This window comes from Dipodomys merriami, unplaced genomic scaffold (assembly GCF_024711535.1).
Source record: "Dipodomys merriami isolate MVZ:Mamm:240054 unplaced genomic scaffold, mDipMer1.0.p SCAF_5, whole genome shotgun sequence".
Taxonomy (NCBI): Eukaryota; Metazoa; Chordata; class Mammalia; order Rodentia; family Heteromyidae; genus Dipodomys; species Dipodomys merriami.
Window position 1 is genome coordinate 69,245,627 of NW_027206068.1, and position 24,898 is coordinate 69,270,524.

General features: G+C 40.7%; 1 protein-coding gene across 1 annotated transcript in view; it reads left to right on the forward strand.

Annotated features, from left to right (window-relative positions):
- Tmem178b (transmembrane protein 178B) overlaps positions 1-24,898 on the forward strand; it is a 379,241-nt gene that overhangs the window by 2,160 nt on the left and 352,183 nt on the right. The window lies entirely within an intron of this gene.

Consider the following 24,898-nt stretch of genomic DNA (forward strand, 5'->3'; position numbering starts at 1 on the left):
CTCTGCTCCGCTGCGGTCTTGTGTCTTATCTGGGCCGCCTCACCTGGCCCGCTTCTCCTGGCCCCTAGGATACGGGGCTACCCCGGCCTCAGAGAAAAAGAAGGGACCCCATCACGTGGGGCTTCTAGAGGAAGCCCCGGGAGGCGTGGTGGTGTGTGTGTGTGGGAGAACAGATTCGGAATGGTGATCTTTGCTCGCCACATGGAACTGATCCGAATGGAGGGGGAGATAGCAGGGAAGGTCTCAAGCCGAGGCCTTGCTCTGGGAAGCGCGGTCCCAGGCCCGGCGCGGGGCCGGCGCGCGTCCACGGCAGTCGGTGAGATTCCCCAGCCTGTTGGTCCGGAGCACGATCTTCCAGTCCTTTATTTCTCCTTTTGAAAAAGTCGTGGGCGACAGTGATCGTGTGCAGCGAGTATCAGCAGGGTCTCATAGACGCCAGAAAAGTAGCGCCAAAGCGGGCACTTCAGAGCGAAAGGAATGCCATTTTCTGAAGATTTATATATTTTAAAAAGGGCCCCAAGTAGACTACAACAGGAAACAGGCTGCACTTGGATAGTGGTAAAATTGGTTACTTGAATATGATTACCTACATTAAGAAAAAAATTCTGCCTCCTGGGTACAGTTTGTAAATCCTGTATGATTTCTATGTTGGAGGCTATCCTGTTCCATCAGCCTACTGAAATATAGTTAGCTGTAATGCTTCTCTGAAGAGCGTATGTTCTCTTCCATGGAGGCCTGTCTGGGAAGATGGGTAGCTTGTTATGTGTTGCTTCTATTATCTCCATGTTTTACTCTCTCCAACTATCACATAGTCATTCCAGGGTGGTGAACGTGCAGTGCCATCATTTGCAAAGTACTCTGAGGCCAAGACATAAGACAATTCTTCATGTCTCTTACTTATAAGGCTGTGAAGTTTGCTGGTTTAAAAATAATACTTGTAAGGGCTGATGTGCTTGGATTCATGCAGGTGTTAAAATGGATCAGAAAAAAAAAATCGGTGAATTTGAGAAAGCCAAGTCAGTAGGTACGCTCTGGAAAGCCAGTTCACATTTCTGAGGTGGGGGACAGCCGGAGGGAGAATGCATCTTGGTGTTTGTAGTGGGGATTGTTTAGCATGACTAGGAGATTTCAACGGATTTGGTTCTGTGTGTGACCTCTTCCTGTGACAAGGCTGTTGTCTGGAACGCCACAACTTTGTAAAGGTATACAGGATGTGAGAGGATTCCAGAAGAACAAGTGTTAGGCTTGGAAAACAAGAGGAAGTAGAATTGTTTTGACAATGGCTGACTTTATCCCAGTTTTCAGATTTATAAAGTGGTTCCTTTCTCCGTCATGTTCTGCTTTCTTTAAAATCGAAATGGTAGGGAGTTAGCTGAAATGTGGGGGAGAATTCTTGTCAACATGACTGGAAATACCAGCAGGATTTTCTGAAGGGCATTCTTGAATTTCTTCCTTGAACCTTGTAGAATGAGACAAGTATCTTGTGTCTGGTACTGGTTGACCTCACTTGGAGAAAGGGGGCATGGAATTCATGGCTTCTGGTGGCTCCTTCCAGGTCTCTGATTCTGTGATACTCTGCTTGGCAATTGGACTAGAAAGGTTGACTTGGTCTGGGCACCAGAGAGATTGGTTACCATAGTGACATCTTCTTCCGGTGAAGCTGGAAACACAGTGAAGAGGAAAGGGATAGGGGAAGAATGTACAACATTTTGACTTGATATCGACTGATTTTTAATTGCAGCAACAGAAAATGGACAGGCACAGCAGGGGGATTGAATACACTGATACCTAGAGTTGGCAGGGCATTGTATTTCACTTGAACTAATGGAAATGCTGTTCCCCATCACCCCAAATACAGCAATCACTGTCAGCTGCAAAGCACCCGCTTACTATGGCTGTTTCTGTCCATTTGACATTCTTGTTAGGAATTATTGAGATAGATGGCATGCCAGCCTTACAAATCTTGAGAGGCTTAAGGTCACTATCTTCATTTTTAACCTCAGAACACACACACACACACACACACACACACACACACACACACACACACACACACACACACACATCACCAGAGCTTTCTTTTCTTAATAGCAATAAACACATTTTGGAAAGAAGTTGATCTTATATCATTAGAATTCACAGGCAAATGCAACAACATATATTACATAATTTCTCCACTTAATCAATATTCTTCCTAGGGGGAAAGTTTTATAAGGAAGCTAAATGGAAATTGATACCTGTATTTAGATTTAAGACATCTTCTAAAATGAGATAGAAGATATTTATCTTACGTTATTCATGAGAGGTCTCAAATGACATCTTAGACCTTTGTCTTTTTTGTAATTTTTTAAAGTAGAAAAATTAAAATTAAATATAAAAATAAATAAATTTAATATATTATAAATAAATTAATATTAATATTTAATTGATATTAAAATTATAAATAAAGTAAAAATATTAAAATTCTGGAAGAAGTGTTTTGGACAAGGGGAAAGAAAAACCAGAGAAACAGATTGCTTAGTAATTTATCAATATTATGCTAAGATAAGAGATTTAGGTAAATGATCCTGTAGTCCCAAAGATCTCAGTCATTTGTTAAATCAATGTTTGTTACATTAGAGCGTTCTACTTACGTATTTAAAAATACGACAAGCCTGGTGCAGGTGGCTCATATCTGTAATTCTAGCTACTCAAGAGGCTGAGATCTGAGGATTGATGTTTGAAGCCAGCAAAGGCAGGAAAGTCCTTGAGACTCTTATCTCCAATAAACTCAAAAAGCCTATAGTGGTATTGTGGCTCAAGTGTTAAGAGTGCTATCCTTGAGCAAAAAGAAGCTCAGGGACAGTGCCTAGGCTCTGAGTTCAAGCCCCAGGACCAGCAAAAATAAATAAATAAACAAAACCACCAAATTAATAAGAAGAGCCAAATCTGTATCTGATCTGAAGATAAGGCCCTTGGATTCACATTCTTCCTGAAATCTTTGTTTCTCAGTGAATTGCTGCCATGGTTGTATCCACAAATGATGCACTGTGCATTTGTTTTCATGAACAAACTTGAAGTTCCTGGAGGGTAGGAAAGACAAATACTTGTAAAATAGAGAATATTTCATAAAAATTAACTTTAAGATAATGAATCCAGTAAGAAAGACTTATTTTTTTAAAATTAATGTTGCCTTTTGTTTATGTGATACCAAGGAATCAAACCCAGGGCCTCATGCATGTGAAGCAAGTGCTCTATCATTAAGCCACAATTCCTAGCCCCAAGAGCACCTTCTAATGATAGAAATTAATACCTAATTTTAGAGAATTCCAATAAAAGATTATTTCAAAAATTATGATTAAAAAATTCAGCCAAAGGCCCGGTGCTGGTGGCTCACGCCTATAATCCTAGCTACTGAGGAGGCTGAGAAATGAGGATGGCGATTAGAACCAGCCAGGGGAAGGAAAGTCTGTGAGACTCTTATCTCCAACGAACCACCAGAAAACTGGAAGTTGTGCTGTGGCTCAAATGGTAGAGCAGTTGCCTTGAGCTGTAGAGCTTAAGGACAATGCCCAGAGTTCAAGCCCCATGATTAACGAAAACAAACAAAAATCCTACAAATCTCCAGCTAGATTGGCAATTAGGACTGCTTAACATGGCGGCAAATGCTGGTAATGCAACAAAGAAAGATTTGCTGAGTAAAAGCATTACTCAGAAATGGGGGAATCACCCAGTTCTTTTTGGATAACATATGCCAACACCCATTATTTTTCATGTTCAGTAAGATTACATTTATTTTCTTCTTGGAGGTAGGATTGCGGTCTCTTTGGATTGGATAGATAGATAGGATAGGTGATAGATAGGAACCAAGGATAGATGAATGGCTCCCAATTCCCATAAGGAGTCTTAAATCAGGAACTCTCAGCTTCTAAATCTCATCCCTGTCTCCCTGAAAAATTACTGTAAGACCTGGAAACAGATCTCTGGTAAGAACAGCTTTGAAATCCAAGAGACATCTAGGCCCTCAAGAGGAAGAAGCTGTAGGTTGGATTTTGTTGACACGCCCATTTATGTTCTTTGGTTTGTACTGACACCTTATGTTGTTATGTTCTGAAATAAATAGACTTTCAACTTATACTCTAAGAACTTCTTATTTAGAAATTTATAATGGACTTTGACCCAAACAATAATTATGAAGTGGTTGTCAGTACTCTGAAATTTTTTTTAGAACATTGTGCATAGTTATAATTTAATAATCTATTCAGCAAATATCTATTGCACAAATATTATGTGACAGCTTGGCAGACATAACTAGAATGAAAGGATGAATAAGACAAGGACCTCAACCTTCCTTCCTTCCTCCTTCCTTCCTTCCTTTTTTCTTTCTTTCCTTCTTTCTTCCTTCCTTCCTTCCTTCCCTCCTTCCTTCCTTCCTTCCTTCCTTCCTTCCTTCCTTCCTTCCTTCCTTCCTTCCTTTCTTTCTTTCTTTCTTTCTTTCTTTCTTTCTTTCTTTCTTTCTTTCTTTCTTTCTTTCTTTCTTCCCTCCTTCCTTCCTTCCTTCCTTCCTTCCTTCCTTCCTTCCTTCCTTCCTTCCTTCCTTTCTTTCTTCCTTTCTTTTGTCAGTTGTGAACTCAGGGCCTGTGCCCTGTGTCTAAGCTCTTTTTGCTCAAGGCTAGTGATCTACTACTTTGAGCCACAGCTTCACTTCCAGTTTTTGAGTTCATCGGAGGTAAGAGTCTCATGGGGACTTTTTCTGCCTAGGCTGGCTTTGAACCATGATCTTCCGATGTCAGCCTCCTGAGTAGCTAGGATAACAGGAGTGAGCCATCAGCACCTGGCTCAAAATTCTTAGAGACTCTTAGTGTCACAGACACTAAAATGTAACAGCAGGGTAATGACAGCACCCCTTAAAATGTACTGAAAGAAACAAGGGGCGGGAGCGGGGGGGTGGGGACAGTGGTAGCAGCAGAGTGTATCTGCTGTGAGTGAGATATCTGCTGTGAGGGAGATAAGAGAGCTGGGAAAGTTGTCCAGAGGAAATGAAATCTGAACAAGGCTTTGATGAGATTTGGAGGGGGGTTTGGAGGAAGGCCATGTCAGGCAAAGGGGCCAGCATCTACAACTAGCCTGCCCAGTAGGGTACCCGCTAGCTATATGGGGCTGTTTAAATTTAAAATACACAGTAGTAAAATTAAAAAATATTTACTGAGTTGTACTGGCCACATTACAAATATTTAATCGCTACATGTGGTTGGTAGCTGTCAGTTTTAATTGTGCAGATTACCGTGAACATTCCCACCATCAAAGAAAATTCTTTTGGGCAGTGCTACATAGAGTCTACAGCTGCTAAAAAATAAGCTCATGCTTTGTTTCAAATGAGGATAATTGAATGGTAATTTGGGCTTACATTTAAGAACTTTATCTCACACTTTAGGACACCTTTTGCTTCTTGAATGTTTGGGGCAGAAGATTTTAGTTTATGCTTGTTCTAACTGTATTTTATTAATTTTACATCATTAATTCTCACTGCTTTCCCTTTCTCTGGCTTCATTAAAACAATTCACAAAATTGATAGAATGGGAAGGAGATTAATAATAATAGTAATGACCAAACCTGAAACTTGGGACTCTTCTTAAAGTTTTATGTCTATTCACTAATTTATTGTTCATAATAACCTTCAGAAATAGACATTTTTTTTTCTTTTTCTCTTTTTTTTTTTGGTGGTCATGGGGCTTAAACTTTGAGCCTGGGGCTGGCCTTGAGTTCTACAACTCAAGACTAGTGCACTACTACTTTGAGCCACAGAGCCACTTCCAGTTTTCTGGTGGTTAATTGGAGATAAGAGGCTCACAAACTTTCCTGGCTGACTTTGAACCATGATCCTCAGATCTCAGTCACCTGAGTGACTAGGACTACAGGAGTAAGCCACCGGTACTCTGCAGGTGGCTTATTGTGTGTGTGTGTGTGTGTGTGTGTGTGTGTGTGTGTGTGTGTGTGTGTGTGTTTAATATTCTCATTCTATAGTAGAGGGAACCAAGGCACACAAAGACCAACCTAAAATTTGTAAAATCTCACCATCGCCAAATGAAGGTGGCACGATTCAAATTCTGGCTTCAAGTTTGGGAACCTCCACTGGCTCCATGGAATCAAGAGACTGCTTTGTTAATTCCCTAAATTAACAACAACAACAACAACAAATAATAATAATGCTTTCAGAGTCTTTGTTCTAAACTAAAGTAGCCTTGTTCTGAGACCTACTGACAGAAGCTGCTATATTTTTGCCATAGAAGTTTTGATATCTATTTTGCTTAATGTGGCAGAGACTGGAGTTTTTATAGATGTATTCACTAGTAGTTCCTCTCCCTCCACCCCCTCAATCCTGGGGCTTGAATTTAGGGCTTGGGTAACTGTCCCTAAGCTATTTTGCTCAAGGTGAATATTCTCCCATTTGAATTTGTTTGGTAGCAAATTGGAAATAAGAATCTCATGAGCTCTACTGCTTGGGCTGGCTTTGAACGACAATATTCAGATCTCAGCCTCCTGAGCAGTGAGGATGACAGGCATGAGCCATTGCACCTCATAGCATCTAGCACTTTTGAGAGGACATGGGCTGAGCATCCGGTGCATTGTTGACAAAAAGGAAAAAGCTAAGTCTGGCCAGAGTGGGAGAATACAACAAATAAATATTGATAGAATAAAATAGTATCTAATAATGGAATTGCAATATATAATACAGCATAAGCTAATATCATGAAGGGTCTTTGCACTTAGGAAGCACAAAGAAGAAAAAGTAAGCGAACAATGAAATTGTTCTATTAGTTTTAGAAGCTGCGAGTGATCTGGGAAAAACAGGGGTCAAATGTGGTGACTCATGTTCCTGGAGGGGAGGAATTATTCAGTTTGTAAATCAGATTTAGGTCTTTGTACATAGTAGGTCCTGAAAAATATTTTGCCCACTGACTGAAAATCTTTAACCTAAGATACACACATTCATATACAACCCATGCCAACACTCCTGGTCATGTAACAAGTCTCATGTTCGATCAGTAAACATGATAGTCATGCTGCTTCCTTTCAGCTCTTCCCAAACACAAGGAAGCAGGGAGAGGTGATGATTAGGGAGGGTGTTTTGTGAATGGGTGAGAACACATGGCTAGAAGGGAGAGACACCTGCATCCTGCTGTGTCCTGAGCTCTCTGCCAGGTATTTGGGAAAGAGATAAGGGAGACAGGACAAAGAGTTACAGTGGTCCTTCGGAGCTTGTACTCTAGCTTACTTTCCCAAGTTGACTGTTGGGTGTGAGTGTATGAGGATCTTGCTCAAGAGACCACATCAGCATCAAGTGCATCAGAAATCAACTGGGGTTGGCCCTCACCCGGCGAGCGCTTTTTATTGACTCAACAAAGTCAAGAACCTTATTTCAGATCTAGAAGGCCAGCTTGTTTGTTCTTTCAGTGGTGGGTCAGTAAGGAGCAATTAGAGGATCAATTCTATATATCCCACTCTGGATTTCTAATTAACAATATTGTCCCCTTCTCTGCTCTATGGTAATCTTAAGCCTTTATCCAAAATGCTAAATACAGTCTGGGTTAGTTTGACCCTACACACACACACACACACACACACACACACACACACACACACACTCACACTCACACTCATATATCAACATATCACATATCACCCCATATATTGCTTCTAGTTGTTGCACTTTAGTCACAGACACTTTTGTAACTTATTGCTCTAAACAAAACTCAGGAGAGGAAATGTGTGACTCAGTAGAGGAACAGAAAAGAAAATTATTCTAATAGCTTCATTATGTACTGCTTGTATTCTTAAAGAGGACTTTGTTTTCTCCTATGTAAAATGATGGTTCGGATTCTGTAAACTCTAAGCCCTTTCACACTCCAACACATGATGAGAAAGCTTAATTGAAGTGACAGAAAGTAGATGAAAGGCACACGATTAAGAAGTGTATAAAGAGGGGAATGGAAAAATGGGGGAGAGGAAGAGAGCAAGAGAACAAGATGGAGAGATAGAAACAGCTATTGCTAAAGAGATTCTCTCCAGTACTAATTTGTAATAGAAAGTGGCAGAAAACCAAGCATTTAACTTCTTACCATGATTTACTCATGGAATAAAATGAACCCATTCTCTTTCTAATGACTTAACATATTACTTAGCAGATTGAGGTTAAAAAATTTACAGTCTAGGGGATGGGAAGGTGGCTCAGTGGTAGAGTGTTTGCCTTGCATGCATGAGGCCCTGGGTTTGATTCCTCAGCACCACATAAGCAGAAAAAGCTGAAAGTGGTGCTGTGGCTCCAGTGGTAGAGTGCTAGCCTTGAGCTGAAGAGCTGAGGGACAGTGCCCAGGCCCCGAGTTCAGGCCACATGACCAGCAACAAAAACAAAAATAAAAACAAAAACAAAAAACCGCCCAAAACACAATCTAATAGAAAAAAGTGGTGCGGATGTACTTCTGCCATGGAACTCTACACTTTAAAAAATAGTTAAAATGGTTAGTTTTGTTATGGATATTTCCCCCTATGTTAGTCTATTTTCTATTACTGGAACAAAAGATCTGAGGTAATACAATTCAAAGAGGGAAGGTTTGCTTAGGCTTCCAGTTTCAGTGCGTGGTTGTTTGGCCCTGTTGCCTTTCGGTTATGGTGAGGCAGTGCATTGTGGGAAGGCATGGCAGAGAAAATTACTCACCTCCAAGAAAAGAGAAAAGAGGGTCAGGGATCTCATGTCTTCAAGAGCATGTTCCCAATGACCCAACTTCCTTCTAGCTCACTTCATGGCAGTCAGAAAACTGTCAAGAGAAACAGGAAAGGTTGCGACCCAATATCTACTTCAAGAGCATGCCCTCAATGACTTATTGTCCTTCTAGAAGATTCCATTTCCTAAAGCTTCCACCACCTCCTGATAGTGCCCTGGGTGGGGGCCAAGCCTTCAACACAAGGGTCTTTGGAGGACATTCATGGTCCAAACTGTACGATCATATTCCCCCAGTTTAAATAAATAATAAAAGAACTTTATAAAATAAGGGAGAAAAGTACTGGATTCCATTCAGTATGAAGAACATTTTAGGCATGAGTATTTGTTTGTTCAGCACATTTTAAAGTACCTGCTATGTGTCAGGCATCAGGCCAAATATGTTTGAGACACAGAAGTTAATAAAACAGACAAAATTACTACCTTCATAGGCTTATGTTTAAACATTTTTTTAGCATTAGATTTTTAAAAATTTCCTAAACAAAACTTTTTTTTTTAAGGGGGGGAGGTAAGACTGAAAATCAATCCCAGAGCCTCACATACACTTGGTGAGTTCACTATTGCTGAGCGATTGCCCTAGCCCTAAACAAAACTTTTAAAGTACACACACACACACACACACACACACACACACACACACACACACACACACACACACACACACACACACACACGCACACGCACACGCACACACATGCTTTATAGGAGGAATGAATAAATTCATGGGGTCATTTAAAAATCACTGAATGATGTACATTTCATTGTACCAACTCTACAATGTCTGTTGAACAGCAGCTATGCCAGGAGTATTATGTGAGGTGGAGGATATGAGTGAAATCCATGGTTCATGTTTTCTTTTTTTTTCTTTTCTTTATTTATTTTTCTAGGTTTTTTTATTGTGAAAATACTGTAGAGAGGGGTTACAATTACATGGGCAAGATAATGAGTACATTTCTTACAAGCATTGTAGCCTCCTCCTTTGTTTCCCCTTCCCATCTCTTCATGGTTCATGTTTTCAAGGAGCAAAAGTAGAAGACAATGTGGCAGAAGGCTGACAAATACACATTCCGTGCTTGGTTCTGTGAGACAGCTATGTGGTAGCCCAGGTGACTGGGTATTACTTCAGAGCAGACAGCAGATAGAGCAGGCTTTTCAGCAAAGACAGATGGGCTGTCCACATATAGTTATAGATATATAGATATATCCATATATAGATATACAGACATATGGATATCTATATATATTAGGATATACATATATTAGGATACATGTAAGGATAACATAGATAGGATATCTAATTTGTTATTATCCTAATATAATATATATCCTAATATATATCTTACATATCCTATTGTGGTAGTACCAATCAGTGTGTGTGTGTGTGTGTGTGTGTGTGTGTGTGTGTGTGTGTGTGTGTGTGTGTGTGTGTGTGTGTGTGTGTGTGTGTGTGTGTGTTGGTACTGAGGCTTGAACTCAGGGCCTAGTTGCTGTCCTTTAGTTTATTGTGCTCAAGACTAGCACTCTACCCCTTGAGCCACTCCTCCACTTCTGGCTTTTTGGTAGTTAATTGGAGATAAGGATCTTATAAACTTTCCTGCCTTGAATGGTTTCAAACCATTCAATCTCAATCTCCCAATTAGGATTATAGGTGTGAGCTACCAGTGCTTAGCTAAAATAGTTTTAGAGAAGTATCTGTGGATTGGTAACTGAAATCTTAGGCTCATTGAAAAAGTATTAGCTAATTAGCTTTTTGTTGTTGTTGTTGGTCGTGAGGCCTGAACTCTGGGCCTGGGCGCTGTCCCTCAGCTCTTCAGCTCAAGGCTAGCACTCTACCTCTAGAGCCACAGCGCCACTTCTGGCTTTTTCTGCTTATGTGGTGCTGAGGAATCAACCTCATGCATGCGAGGCAAGCGCTCTACCACTGAGCCACCTTCCCAGCCCAGTATTAGCTAATTCTAACGAGGTAATATTTGTCTGTCTTCCACTCTCTCCTTTGTATTCCAGACTTTCTGACCATCTTCTATGAGGGAGCCTTCACTACCAGATTTTTATAAATCCCATCAGAGACATTCTGTTCATAATGTCCAAAACCCATAGTACTTAGGTTTACAAGCTAGATGGCAAGCACATGTTTTGAGTCTGAACAATGTTTTTCTTTCATCAATTTGCCTGCACAGAGATGCACCCTTCTAGGAGTCATTAGCCATTGTTTGCCATGAGGTTTAGTCTGAGTAGTACAAGCTGCTGTTGGCATTCCAAAAAGTTTGACAGATTTGCTGTTTTATGGGAGACTGCAGCATCTGAATTATTTCAATTGATTTTTTTGGCGTCAACGTATTTTGCCAAGAAAAGGCAATTTACATTATATTAGGTCATCTTCCTACATTTATATCATTTCCTGCTCTTAAAAAACACCCTGCTGTTTCATATTGAGGACTGTACTCTGTTGGACACTTCATATATTCGAGAGCATCTCTCATTGAGTTTTGTCCTAAATTCCTCTTTATGTCCCTAACAGTGATTCCATTTCACACTCTGACCCCCCTGCTTTCCAAGGTGGTGGAGTATTTCACAGACCTGGATGGAGCACAGTTGATTTGATTGTATTGAAGGTTTGTGCTTGTGGACTGTTGCAGGTCAACTGGCATAACAGACACTGGGTCATGAGGTTGAAGACGTGCATACCTCATATCATAGCCAGGCACACAGGCGGCCTGAGTGCTAATGTGTACGCAAAACTCATCCAAGGAGGGCTGTAGCACCACAGTTTGTAATAGTAAAGTAAAAAGCATTTAAGTTCCCCTTAGAAAATTGGGTAATAAGCTGGGCCGCGGTGGCTCATACCTAGAAACATAGTTACTCAGGAGGCTAAGATCTGAGGGTCAAGGTTCAAGGTTCAAAGCCAGTTTAGTCAGGTAAGTCCATGAGACTTTTTTTTTTTAATCTCCAATTAGCCAACAGAAAGCCAGAAGTGGAGGTGTGGGTCAGTTGGTAGAGTACCAGCCCTGACTACAAAAAAGCCAAGCAAAGAGTGTGAGGTCTTCAGTTCAAGTGCCAGTATCAGCACAGAAAAAGGAAAAGAAAATGTGTAATGAGTTATATTCATACAATGGAACCTGTTGCAGTATAGCTATAGCCATAGATTTCCAAATGCAGAAATGTAAGTTAGAGTAAAATAATGTGAAGAAAGAAATGTAGAATAAGATGATGATTATATGAAGTTAAAAGCAAGTCAAACAACATGAGATGTTATTTATGGAAACATTTTCTACATAGTACAAAATGAAGGATGGGGGCTGGGAAGGTGGCTCAGTGGTAGAGCGCTTGCCTTGCATGCCTGAGGCCCTGGGTTCGATTCCTCAGCACCACATAAACAAAAAGGAAAAAGCCAGAAGTGGCGCTGTGGTTCAAGTGGTAGAGCGCTAGCCTTGAGCTGAAGAGCTGAGGGACAGCGCCCAGGCCCAGAGTTCAGGCCCCACGACCGGACCCCCAAAAAAACCAAAAACCAAAAAACAAAATGAAAGATGGTGTTTACCTTCTTCAAGAAAAGGGAAGAAAGAGAATTGGGAAGGGTGCCAGTAGCCTTTATAAGAATCTGTAATATTTTATTAAAAAAAAACTTTACCTGACTTATGTAACTGTAACCTCTCTGTGCATCACCTTTATAATAATAACAAAAAGATTAAAAAAAAGAAGTTCTCAAATAAACACGGCATCGCCATGCTCATGTCTCAAGTTCCATGGAAGATCATTATCATTCTGACACAAAAGTTAGCATCTTAATCAGAAGCCCATGATTCCATGCCTGTAATCCTAGCTACATGGGAGACTGAGGTTGGGAGGTTTCAGGCCATCCTGGACAGAAAAGTTTATGCAATACCATCTTAATGGAAGAAGCAGGATGTGGTGGTCTAGGCCTGTCATCTTAGCTACAATGAGAACCCAAAAATAGGAGGACTGCAGTCCAGGTATATATCTGGGCAGGAAGTAAGTCCTTATCTCAAAAAATAACCAGTGCAAAAAAGAGATAAAGCACCTGCTTAGCAAGTTTGAGGCTCTGAGTTCAAACTCCAGTACTTCCAAAATAACGAAAATGAAATAAATCCTAACATCCTGTTGACAAGTCTTCCATGCAGTGTCATAATGCAGCTTCTTCAAGGGAAATTCTTGGAAAACTTCATCTTTGAGGCAGCCTGGGACTGCCTTTTTTTTTTTTTTTTTTTAAACAAATCAGTAGCGATAAGAGGTATTTAGAAAAGAGGAGAATGAGATGACCAATAATTAGCAGTTTTCACTGAAAGTAACTGATGAAGAAGGGCTTAGAAATAATTAAGTTGAGTTTCCTTATTATGTGGTATAAGAAGAGGAAATCAGGGATTTAGTTGTGACTAATTGCTGAAATAGAGAGACACACAAGTCACTCTCCTTTTGTTAAATTTCCCATTGCTTGTGAGGAATAAAAATCAAGAGCACTGAAGGATGGACAGTTAATCTAATGCATGTTTTACCTTGTATATGGAAGCCAGATTGAGCTTATGAACTTATAAGTAAATATGTTGGGTAGTATGCGAGAGTAGTAATAATTGAAATATGATAAATTCAAGGGAGAACTCAAAATAGTGTAATTCCTTAAAAAGGCAAAGTCAACAAAATAAAAGAAAATACAGTTCAACAACATGAACACCAGGAAGCAGGGATTTGAAAAGGGTGGGGCGGGGTGGAGTCAGGGGGGAAGGGGTAGAGGAGCGCAGAGGTGAAGAGGGAGAGATTACAATCAACACTTCAATGTGTATTGTACAAAATTGAAAAGCGTGAGGGAGGAGGTGAGTCGGGAGGCATGGAGAATGCTGAAAGGGGCGATACTGAGCAAAACGTATTATCATAAACTGCTTTGTTATATGAAAAATCCTTTATGCAACTAGTTAATTAAAAACTCCCTCACCCAGGGTTGGGTATGGCAGAAAAAAAAAAAAAGAAAGAAAAAGAAAAAGAAATAGAAAGTTAAGCTAAAGCTATACCTTCAGTTAAGTTGCCCAGACAATAAGCCTACTCTAGTCAGGACACCAAAAGGACATTCAACTAGCTATGGAGTGTGAGAACGAATCAAGCACTGATCACATTGCTCAGAGGGCATTTTATCCCCAAGGGAAAAACTTCAGGGTAAATTAATAAATAAAAAAGAGGTTAAGAATTGATTTCAGAAGAATCAGAATTATACGTTCCTTCTTCTTCTTCTTCTTCTTCTTTTTTTTTTTTTTTGGGTCCGGTCGTGGGGCCCAAACTCTGGGCCTGGGTGCTGTCTCTCAGCTCTTCAGCTCAAGGCTAGCGCTCTACCAGTTGAGCCACAGCGCCACTTCCGGCTTTTTTCTTTTTGCTTATGTGGTGCTGAGGAATCAAACCCAGGGCCTCATGCATGCAAGGCAAGCGCTCTACCACTGAGCCACCTTCCCAGCCCCTATACGTTCCTTCTTTAGCAGTTTTTAATGTCACTTTTGAAACAGTGTAGAGAATGTCAATAAAAGTTTAAATAGTGTTATTATTGATGAATACCATACGAGTACCTATATATTTACTTTTTTCTCGGTTGTGGAGCTTGAACTCTGGACTTGGGTGCTGTCCCTGAGCTCTTCAGCTCAAGGTGAGTGCTGTACCACTTTAAACCACAGCACCACTTCCGGTTTTCTGGTGGTTAATTGGAGATAAGAGTCTCATGGACTTTCCTGCTTGGGCTGACTTTGAACCAGGATCCTCAGATCTTAGCCTCTTGAATAGCTAGGATTACAGGCCTGAGCTACCAGTGTCTGTCTCTTTTTTAATTAAAAACAATTTTTTTTTACTTGTTATCATAAAGGTGATGTATAAGTCAGGTAATGAGTACATTTCATTTTGGACAATGTATTATCTCTTCTTCCTCCTCCTCTTCCTTCTCCCCCTCCTCCCCCTCCTCCTCCTCCTTCTTGTATTTCTTCTATTGTTGGTTGTGGGGCTTGAACTCAAGGCCTGGGTGCTGCTGCCCTTGGACTCTTTTGCTCAAGTCTAGAGTTCTACCACTTTGAGCCATAGTGCCCTTCCAGTTTTTAGTGCATAATTAGAGATAAAAGTCTCACCAGGACTTTTCTGCCCAGGCTGGCTTTGAACTATGATGGTTAGATCAGAGCCCCCTAAGTAGTTAGGATTACAGGTGTGAGCCACTGGCACCTGGCTGTGTTATGTATTCTTAAAATAGGGTAGCTTCAACCAAGAATCCCTACATTACAATGACTTGTTCTCACTCAGTGCATTTATACACATTGTAGCTGGAACAGAAAAAAAAATCCCATCAGGATTTTAGCAGGGGCTCCATTTTCACCTGACAGTGCTATAAAAAGCCAAAGCTGGGCCTGACCTTACCAAGGGATCATGAAAGTCCTGTGGGATTTCACGAGTGTTGAAGCAGAATAATTTCCTTGCTTGTATTTCAGTAATGACAGGGCTAGAAGCGCTGTTGAGAGGCAACACTGGAACATCATAAGAGGTCCCAGGATGAGCTGCTAGATCCATCATGCTTGTCAGGGGTTGAGTACACTGCGCTTCCTTGGGTGACTGACCTTCCACGTTAGCAAGGGCTGACCTCTGTGTCTTCAGCTGACTCCCTTTTCCCCCCGTGCTCCCATCCTTCCTCCATTGTGCTGCCAATACCAATAAAGTGGAATGTGGTTCTTGCTTGGACCCCCATGCCTGTTAGCGGTAGCTTCTCTCCTCCGGCTGCCTTTTGTGCATATGCCCACTTAACACATCTCCACCTGCGACAGCTTTTCCTCTTTGAAAACTTTGCTTTTCCTGGCTCTTCCTTCAGGCATTCTTCTCTCCTGCTTCCAGCTGTATTCTGTGCCCTCTCCTTTGATGACACTTCTTTTCTTGGCCTGTGTATCAATTCTCTGGAATAATACTTTTCGTTTTCCCTTCTTCATCTTCTCCCTCATCCATGTTTAAAGTCATCTTCTTTCATGTTCACTAGTTGTGCTGAGTCTCTCTAGCTCAGATTTCCCATCCCGACACCTTGTTGACGACTAGATATCTCCATTGTGATCATCCATACAAAACTGTTGCATCTTTTTGCACCTAGCCTCATCCCTCATCTCCTCATCATGGGACTGACATCTTTGCCCCTCTCCTTGCCCCAAACTAGAAACTCAAGGTTCATTATGAAGACTCTCTTCCCTTCTTTCCTGTTCACTCAAGTAGTGAACATATTTCTTTAACTACCAGTAGCTTTCCTGTTCATTCTCTGGTGCTAATATTGATGCTGTCCTTTGTGGGCTGGTGATCTGAACTCTTGCTGTGTCTATGTTTGCCTTCTCTGTTCTCTAATCTCATTGGTTGTCAACGCCTTCTATTTAGAGTGCTTTAAAAAAAATGCAGTTCTGAGCCGGGTGCTGGTGGCTCACGCCTGTAATCCTAGCTACTCAGGAGGCTGAGATCTAAGGATCACGGTTCAAAGCCAGCCCGGGCAGGAGAGACCATGAGACTCCTATCTCCAATAAACCACCAGAAAACCGGAAGTGGCGCTGTAGCTCAAGTGGTAGAGCGCTCACCTTGAGCTGAAGAGCTGAGGGACAGCGCCCAGGCCCAGAGTTCAAGCCCCATGGCCAAAAACAACAACAAAAAAATGCAGTTCTGATGATGCCATCTCTTTGTTTGCAACTCCTCAGTGGCTCCTCACTGGTAGACCAGCCCAAAAAAGGTCCATAATCCTCAGCATGGCACTTTGCGTGGTAACTGACCAAGTCAAACTCTTACTCTTTTTCATGCTTGTACCACAACAGAGTGTTTTCTAGACAGGAGAAAGTGAAGTAACATGGTCCTATTGTACCCTCCAATTTGCCTTGTAAATGCTTACCAACCTTCTGGGAGTGAAGTTAAGACCTCACAGTCTTGGTTGATGGTCTGTCATCTCCTCCTACCGGGTTGAATGCCCTTCTCCTCTTCTTCAGGCTTTGGTATATACCAAACATCCTTACTTCCTGCCAACAGTGCTATTTTATTATATTTGCTTACTCATATGTTTCCCTCCTTTTTGAATTGGTTGTTATTATATTTTGTTCCAAAGTGTTTTTTCAGAATGTAAAGATGTAAATCATGTGCTACAAAAGGTATTTAATAAATACTTGTTGAATGAATGGTTTAGCTCAGTGAATACAGTAGATCTGGAAATACCATTTAAAAAGATTCCTAACTTCACTGGACTAGGGGTACTCATTATTAAGAGAGCCTTGTTGTGAACTGTTTTGCAATGCATATGATAAACTTCAAGTTGTTTTTTTGTTTAAGCTTGCTAGCTCCATAAAGCACTTGATTTATAAGAGGGGAATTGAAAAGTCTGGACTATTCTTATTTTCCAGGATTAGAGTTCCTCTTTGTTTTTTTCTTTATTTTTTTCGCTGGTTCTGGGGCTTGAAATCAGGGCCTGGACACTCTCCCTGAACTTTTCTTTGCTCAAGGCTAACCCTCTACTACTTGAGCCACAGTTTCACTTCTAGCTTTTTGGTGGTTAATTAGAGATGAGAATTGTATGGACTTTCCTACTTGGGCTGGTATCAAACTGCAGCCTTCAGATTTTAGCCTCTTGAAGTAGCTAGAATTATAGGTGTGAGCCACTGGGATCTGGGTGAGAGCTCCTTATTTTGATCTTGTCCACTTTGTCTGCTCTTCTTGCTGGTCTAGGATGGTTCACCTATCTATAGCATCACTGGATAAAGAAAGGCTACCCTCATTTCTGGATATAAGAATTTCCACACTTACCTGTGTGTCTTCTGCTAGCATATCTGATCACTCTTCCAGGATCCGTTTCCAAACTTCTCAATATTTATCATCAAGAGCATTTTCAGGTTGCCTCTGTGAAATGTCCCTTTTACCTCTTCATTTAGGACAACCTCCTCCTGGCTCCTCTTGTATTAGTTACTTTTTTGTGTGTACTGGTCCTGAGGCTTGAGCTCAGAGCCTGTGCACTGTCCTTGAGCTTTTATGCTCAAGGCTAGAGCTCTACCACTTGAGCCAAAGCTTTACTTTTGTCTTTTGATGATTGATTGAAGACAAGAGTCTCACAGACTTCTCTGCTCAGACTGGCCTTGAACCACGATCCTCAGATCTCAGCCTCCTGAGTAGCTAGGATTACAGAGGTAAGCTACAGTGGCTGGCTGTATTAATTACTTTTGCTGGCTGCATTGATTCTGAGTGTATGGTGAGAGAGCATCCCACCATGTGCTGTGACAAAAGAGCTTCATCTCAAGACAGACAGCAGAAAGAGAGATGAAGGGCCTGGGGGCCAAGTAGAACCTACTGCTGCCCTGCTTTCTCCTGCGAGGCCCTCACCTTGGAAAGGTACCAAAACCTCTCCAAATTGTGCCAGTGTTTCACATGTGAGCCTGTAAAGGACATTTCATATTCCACTGACATACCTCTGATAGTGATTTTGGTGAGATAATCAGCAGAAAGCAAACTATGCCTCCTAAAATTGCTCCTACCTGGTTCAAACTTTACATTTCATGACTTTCAAAAGGAATGTGTCAGAGCTGCTGGCCAAACAGGACCAGTCTCCCCTGCGTGCTGTCAGAGCACTACTGCTGTCCGTGGTCCTGATCTTCTCCACTCTTCGGAATGCTCTTTTTAGCTTCCTTGTTCTCTAATATCACTTCTAGTCAGTGCTTTCTACTCAGAGAAAATTTTCTCACATGTAACTCTAATCATGTTATCACCCTGCTTAAAAACCTTTCAGTGGCTTTCCATGGTTAGGAATAAGGTCAATAATCCTCACCATGGCCCATTGGGGTTTGTGAAGAGCATTACTCACAGAGAGCATTCATCTCCTACAGTGAGACTGAGAGATGGGAAGATGTTTTGAGCAGCTCATACATCTTTGTTTGTGAGGACTACCAGGTTCTAGTTCAACAATGGGGGAAAGTTTTTCACTCTCCAAAGTCTCACAGAGCAGCAGATTCTCTCTGGAAAAATCAGTGATTTTTTTTTTTTTTTTTCCAAGATGGGTCATCTCCCTTTGCTATAAGATCAGCTAAGGCACAGCCCATTGCCATCTAATTTGGATTAAGTAGAGTAATTCTTTTGAATTCAGCAGATAAATATAGATACCACTGTATTGTTTGGCTCCCTAGATGAGGTTGAATAAATGATTCATATCAGAAAAACATTTTTCTGTAACTATTATAATTTCTGGATTGATATCAGTTAGGTCTATGGCAAGTTGAATTGGAAAATGTCTTCTGGCACTTTCTTCCCCAGTGGTGTAAAATGCCACAGGTTAAATTTAAGATTATATGCTTGATAGTAATCACTGGATAGGCATTCTAATTAAATTTGCATCTTGAAGGGCTAGCTTTGATTCTAAAAAAGAATGATAAGACCAGGTGCTGGTGGTTCATGTCTGTAGTCCTAGCTACTTAAGAGGCTGAGATCTGAAGATTGCAGTTTGAAGCCAACCCAGGCAAGAAAGTGTGTGAGACTCTTATCTCCAATTAATTACCAGGAAACTGGAAGTGGAGTTGTGCTCAAAGTGGTAGAACTCTAGTCTTGAGCAAAAGAGCTCAGGGAGAATGCGCAGGCCCTGAGTTCAAGACCCGTGACCAACAGTAACAACAATAACAAAAAGAATGATAAGACTTATTCATGAGTTATACAGTAATGTGAGTCTTGTAAGATGACAGGTAACCTTAACCCTGGAAAACACTCTGACTGTTTATTTTAAAAATCAGTAGGAACCCAGAGGCTTATTTCAAACTGAAGGTGGCATTTCATCTCTCTGGGTCAGCAGAGTTGTTAATATTTCAGAGGAGGATGTGTATGCTCCTGTGCCCACAGCATGCCTGTATCAGCTTTTATTACACACTTGTAGTGGTGTGGTGGCTGACTGGGCACTTGTAGATCAATAAACTGCTAAAAAGAGAGATGCATTGGAGACCTTAATGGCTTCTTCACAGAAGACAGATGGTCTCCAGGTAGTGAAGTGCATTTAGGAATAACAAGAATGTTATCCCTGCACTGAGATCCTTGCTATTTAGAAGAAAGGCATATATTCCCTTAAGGTGATGAGTCCTAGAATAGAGCCTTATTTGTTGAACATGTTAAACATACATTCCAGGCGGTCTTATGTCCACTGTTAGGATGGAAATAAAATCAAATTCAGTTTGCCCTAATAAAATAATTCCCAGATAGAGAATCAGTTCATTTGACTTCAAACATTACTCTCACAGTTCTTTTTAAAAAAATATTCTTTGTTGTAAAGATACTGTACAGAGGGGTTATAGTTAACATGAATAATGTAATGAGTACATTTACTATCAAGCATTGTTACCCCCTCCTTTGTTTTTCCCCTACTATCCCTTCCCTCTCGACTTCCCCAGGTCCTTCCTCCTCTCCTGAAGTTGTAAAGTTCATTTTCAATATGGTATCTTGTACCTCTCATTGTTACAATGGGTCAGCCTGTATCCTTGTTTCAGCATTTTGTTATTTCTCTCCCCCCTCCCCAAATTAGAAAAATGTATATATAAGATACAGGGCACTGAAATCAAATACAGTGAAAACAGGGGTTATACCATAAGGGGAAGAACATACAAAAGAAACAAGAAAAATCACATAGTACATTAAAAACAACAGTAACAAAGAAAAAAACTTTTGTGTCCATATCTTGGGGTTCATTTCATTTAGAATCATCTTATATGGTCATATGTACATATGTACATAGCTTTTGACCTTTTTTGCTTGTCTGGTAAGATTATCCTAGCTATATACTAGTTACTGCAAATAATATTCTTGTCCTATTAATTGTTTAAAAATTCTCATAATCTGATTACTGATTTTTTAAAAAGAGACTTTGACTGATTGGCTTGGATTTAGCATCAGAGAGGAAATGAGAAAGGTTAAGAGACTAACAATGAAGTGATTTAGGAAGGGGTAGGCACTTACAGGAGATGACACCAAGCTCCTTGACTTGAAGGCTGGGGACATGCTGAATTTACTGTGCTGAGTGTACTTTTGGTCTGACATCTACTTGGCATAAGAAAGGGTTATGGCTTTTTCCAGTAGAATAATCATTTTATTTTTGCCAGTACTAAGGCTTGAACTCAGAGTCTTGTGCTTGTTTTATTTGCGCAATGTTGGCGCTCTACCAGTGGAACCACACCTATACATCCTATTACAGCAACTTTTACTCTGTGGTTGTCCTTCATTATGCATAAATACATGACACAGATTATAAACTCACTTTTTTCAATAGGTATTTCATGAATTCTTTTTATACCTGGATTTGCACTAGGGACTTAGGGTACAGTTGGGCACTAAATCATAAAAAAACCCCTTGTTTGCATGGAATTTTTATTCCAGGAAGAGAAAACCATTAATAAGAAGAGAGATAAAGGCTGCAGGTCAGTGGCTCACACCTATAATCCTTGCTACTTAGGAGGCTGAGATCTGAGGACTGAAGTTTGAAGCCAGCCTGCACAAGATAGTCTATGAGATTCTGATCTCTAATTAGCTAGGCAAAAACTCAGAGGTGGTGCTGTGGCTCAAGTGGTATAGTGCCAACCTTGGGCAAAAAAGCTAAAGGAGAGCACCCAGGCGCTGAGTTTAAGCCTCAATATTGGCACAAAAAAGTGAAATAAATAAAATTCGTCATTCTTTAGACAGGATCAATGCTACCCTTCTTATTGTTCACTTAGAAGATGACTTTTAAGACCTGGAGGAGGTAAGGAACTAGCCCTGGAGAATATCTAGGGGAAAAGGTTTAGGTAGAGGAAAATGGTCCCCATGTGACAAAATGACTAGATTACTGGGACCCCCCCCCCAAAATGGCTGAATCAGTGGGGTGGAGCAAATGAAGGGGCTTGCAGCCACATTTGATGCCACAGAAGAACTACCTTACATAAAGTACAAAGGTCACAGAAGGAGTGAGGTGGGGCGCCATAGGAAGGTTTGAAAGAAGAGTGATGTAATTAGATTTGTGGCTCAAAAGAATCAAATAGATGACAGTAGGGCATGTTTACAGGCAAGGAGACCAGACTGCCTACCTGGTGGCTAGAATTAGAATGAGGAGAGATGATATTGGATTCTGGACATATTTTGAGTGGAAAGCTATCAGGGCTGGCTGGTGGACCAGATGCAGGGCAGATGAGGGAAAGAATGATCAACATTAGAGTTGCCATTAACTACGATAGAGAGGAGCCAGGCGTGGTGGCTCAGGCCTGTAATCCTAGCTACTCAGGAGGCTGAGAGCTGAGGAACGTGGCTCAAAGCCAGCCCGGGGAGGGGAGGGGAAGGGGAAGCTGGGGGGGGGAATCCATGAAACTCTTATCTCTGATTAATTACCAAAAAGCAAGAAATGGAGGTGTGGCTGAAGTGGTAGAACACCAGCTTTGAGCGAAAAAAGCTAAAGGATAGCACCCAGACCCTGAGTCCCAGCCCCAGGACAAAACACCAAAAAAATCTGAGACCACTAAAAAATATCTTTAAGTAGTTCAATAGAGATAATCCTTCTTGATGCATGTTCCCAGCCATTTGTGCATACTCCCAAAGTTTGGGGAATAATTTGAGCAAATAACTTTAAGCCTTGTAGATTTTCTGAAACATTTTGGCACCTTACAATTATTATTGAGTACTTCATGGGAATCCTCCAAAGAAAGGAGGTTTGGGGTGTGAAGCTAGCTGCATTCTGCTTCTGCAGAGTGGCATTGCTTTCTTCTTCATAAAAAGTGATTCTGCTTGGAGTAGCCTGGCTGTTCTAAGCACCAGTGGCTGGTGATTGTTTGGATATGTTAAGATGTTTTGCTCTCAGGTAGTGTACTATGGTTTAGAGCATGATGCTCTGAGAAGTTAAAAAAGCTTTCACTTTTTACAAAGAGAGGACAGTTTCTCTTCAGACTTCTCATACTGGCTGCTGCCATGGCTTAACCAGTGGTTTCTGCAGTTTTCATTTAATAGCATTGTTTTAATTAGAATTTTAGGGTGCTTTGGCACTGATGACATTTGGGTCTTCATTTTTTTTTTTTTAGATAAAGCTGTATTATTTTCAGGCTGAATAGGCACATTCTTGCCTTGTCATCTAAAAATGCTGCACTGTATCTGCATTTCAGAGCCTCTGAGGATATGACTGAAGATCTACAGTAGTGCAGAAGTACTCTTCTTTATCTGTTATGCTGTAAGTTTCCCCAGAAAACAAACCCCAAGAATTTCTAGTATTCTCTCAGCAACAAATATTTTCTTACAAAATTATTGTATGAATTAAAAGCACAAAGCCTTTCTTTCTTGGAAAAACGAGAGTCTGGCTATTGTGCAGAAATTATGAGTTACATTGCTAGGCATTCACTGTGAGAGTTTTTTAGAGAAAGGTGTAGCTGTCATTAGTCTCTTTTATTTCTTCCCTAAGGATTGTAAGAGCTCAAAATTCTAAGAAAAACTATAAAAGTGCTAAAGATGGAGTAATCAGTTCAAGTTAGTAGAGCAGGTGGAATATAATTTCACCTTTGCCTCCTACTCAGAAGTAGTGGGGGAAGAGGAAGTTAAGCCCTAATTTAGAAACCATGTGAGAAATACCATCCACTGCTACCTCTAATTGTGCCTAACTTTTTTTTTCTTTATTCTTCTGGTTTGTGTCTAAGAATATGTTTGGTTCTATCTGTAAGCAAGGAGATCCTAAATTTCCATTAAAATGACATCCAGGGTGGGTATCACCCTGGATTTTATTTTTTGAAGCTCTTGGAAAACATTTTACCATATGATTTTTTAATATATATTTTTTATTGTAAAAATACTGTTACATGAGTAATGAGTACATTTCTCTATCGAGCATTGTTACCTCCTCCTTTGTTTTTTCCCTACCATCCCTTCCCTCCCCACCTCCTCAATTCCTCCCTCCCCCCTCCCCCCCGCCCCGAAACTGTAAAATTCGTTTTCAACATAGTGTCTTGTACATCTCATTGTTATAATGGGTCAACCTGTGTACTTATTTCAGCATTTTGTTATATCCCTTCCCCTCTGTGTTACGATATTGTGGTTTTCTTTCATAACTCTCATCATCTATAAGCTTATTCAATAAGCTGCACCCCTCTCTGTCTTCCATCATCTATTATTGTTTTAGGAGCTGCTTATTTTCTCAATCATATGCATCAATACTTTACTTTAAAACCAATCCAACCTGGAGCCACCTTCCCAAGGTGCATGGTATTGGAGGAGGTGTGATGGTTCCAGTTGTTCATCTGATGTATCTCAGTGTCAAAACCATGTAACTGTTGTTGCTTAATGAAAATGGAACCAGCTCAAGACTGTGGCCTCTTCCATTATTGTATATTCATTTGTTTATGCATTTGTAACAAGATTTGAAGAAACAAAAGAGCACTTTAATATTTTTCCCTCTAAATATTTAAAGGTTGTAAAGGATGGGTTAACCTAATTGTGATCATTTCCATATCAAGACCAACCCACCTTAACCCCTCTTTTCAGTCAGTAGCATCTCATGGGAGCTGTCCATAATCCTCATAGCATTGGCATTTTTGTCAAGTATTAAATTTATAACTCTCTCTTCTGGACCTCCTTATCCTTAGTGTGCACAGTAGTTCATTTTATAGAACATAACATCACATGGGTATTGTTCTTCTTAAACCACCATGCATTTCTCTTTCCTTAGCTTGCAAAAGTTTTCTATTCATATTTTCTGTTCTGATTCATCATGTTACCAGAAGAGCCCTATGTTGCAAGTCTTCTTGCCTACAATGTGAATACCTATAACCTTCTTCCAGTTACAAGTTGTCTCTCCTTCTTTTTTTGTTTTTGTCAGTCATGAGGCTTGAACTTAGGGCCTAGGTGCTGTCTCTGATCTCTTTTGCTCAAGGCTAGTACTCTACCACTTTGAGCCACAGCTCCACTTCCAGTTTTCTGGTGGCTAATTGGAGATAAGGGTCTCATGGGGACTTTGCTGCCTGGGCTAGCTTTGAACCATGATCCTCAGATCTCAGCCTCCTGGGTAGCTAGCATTACAGGCATGAGCCACCAGTACCTAGCCTATCTCTTTTTCATATTCTATATTTTATTTTCTCTCTCTCTTGAAATTTGAGTTAGAGACTTGGAATTTGTTATTGAAAAATCCTCCCCAAATTAAAG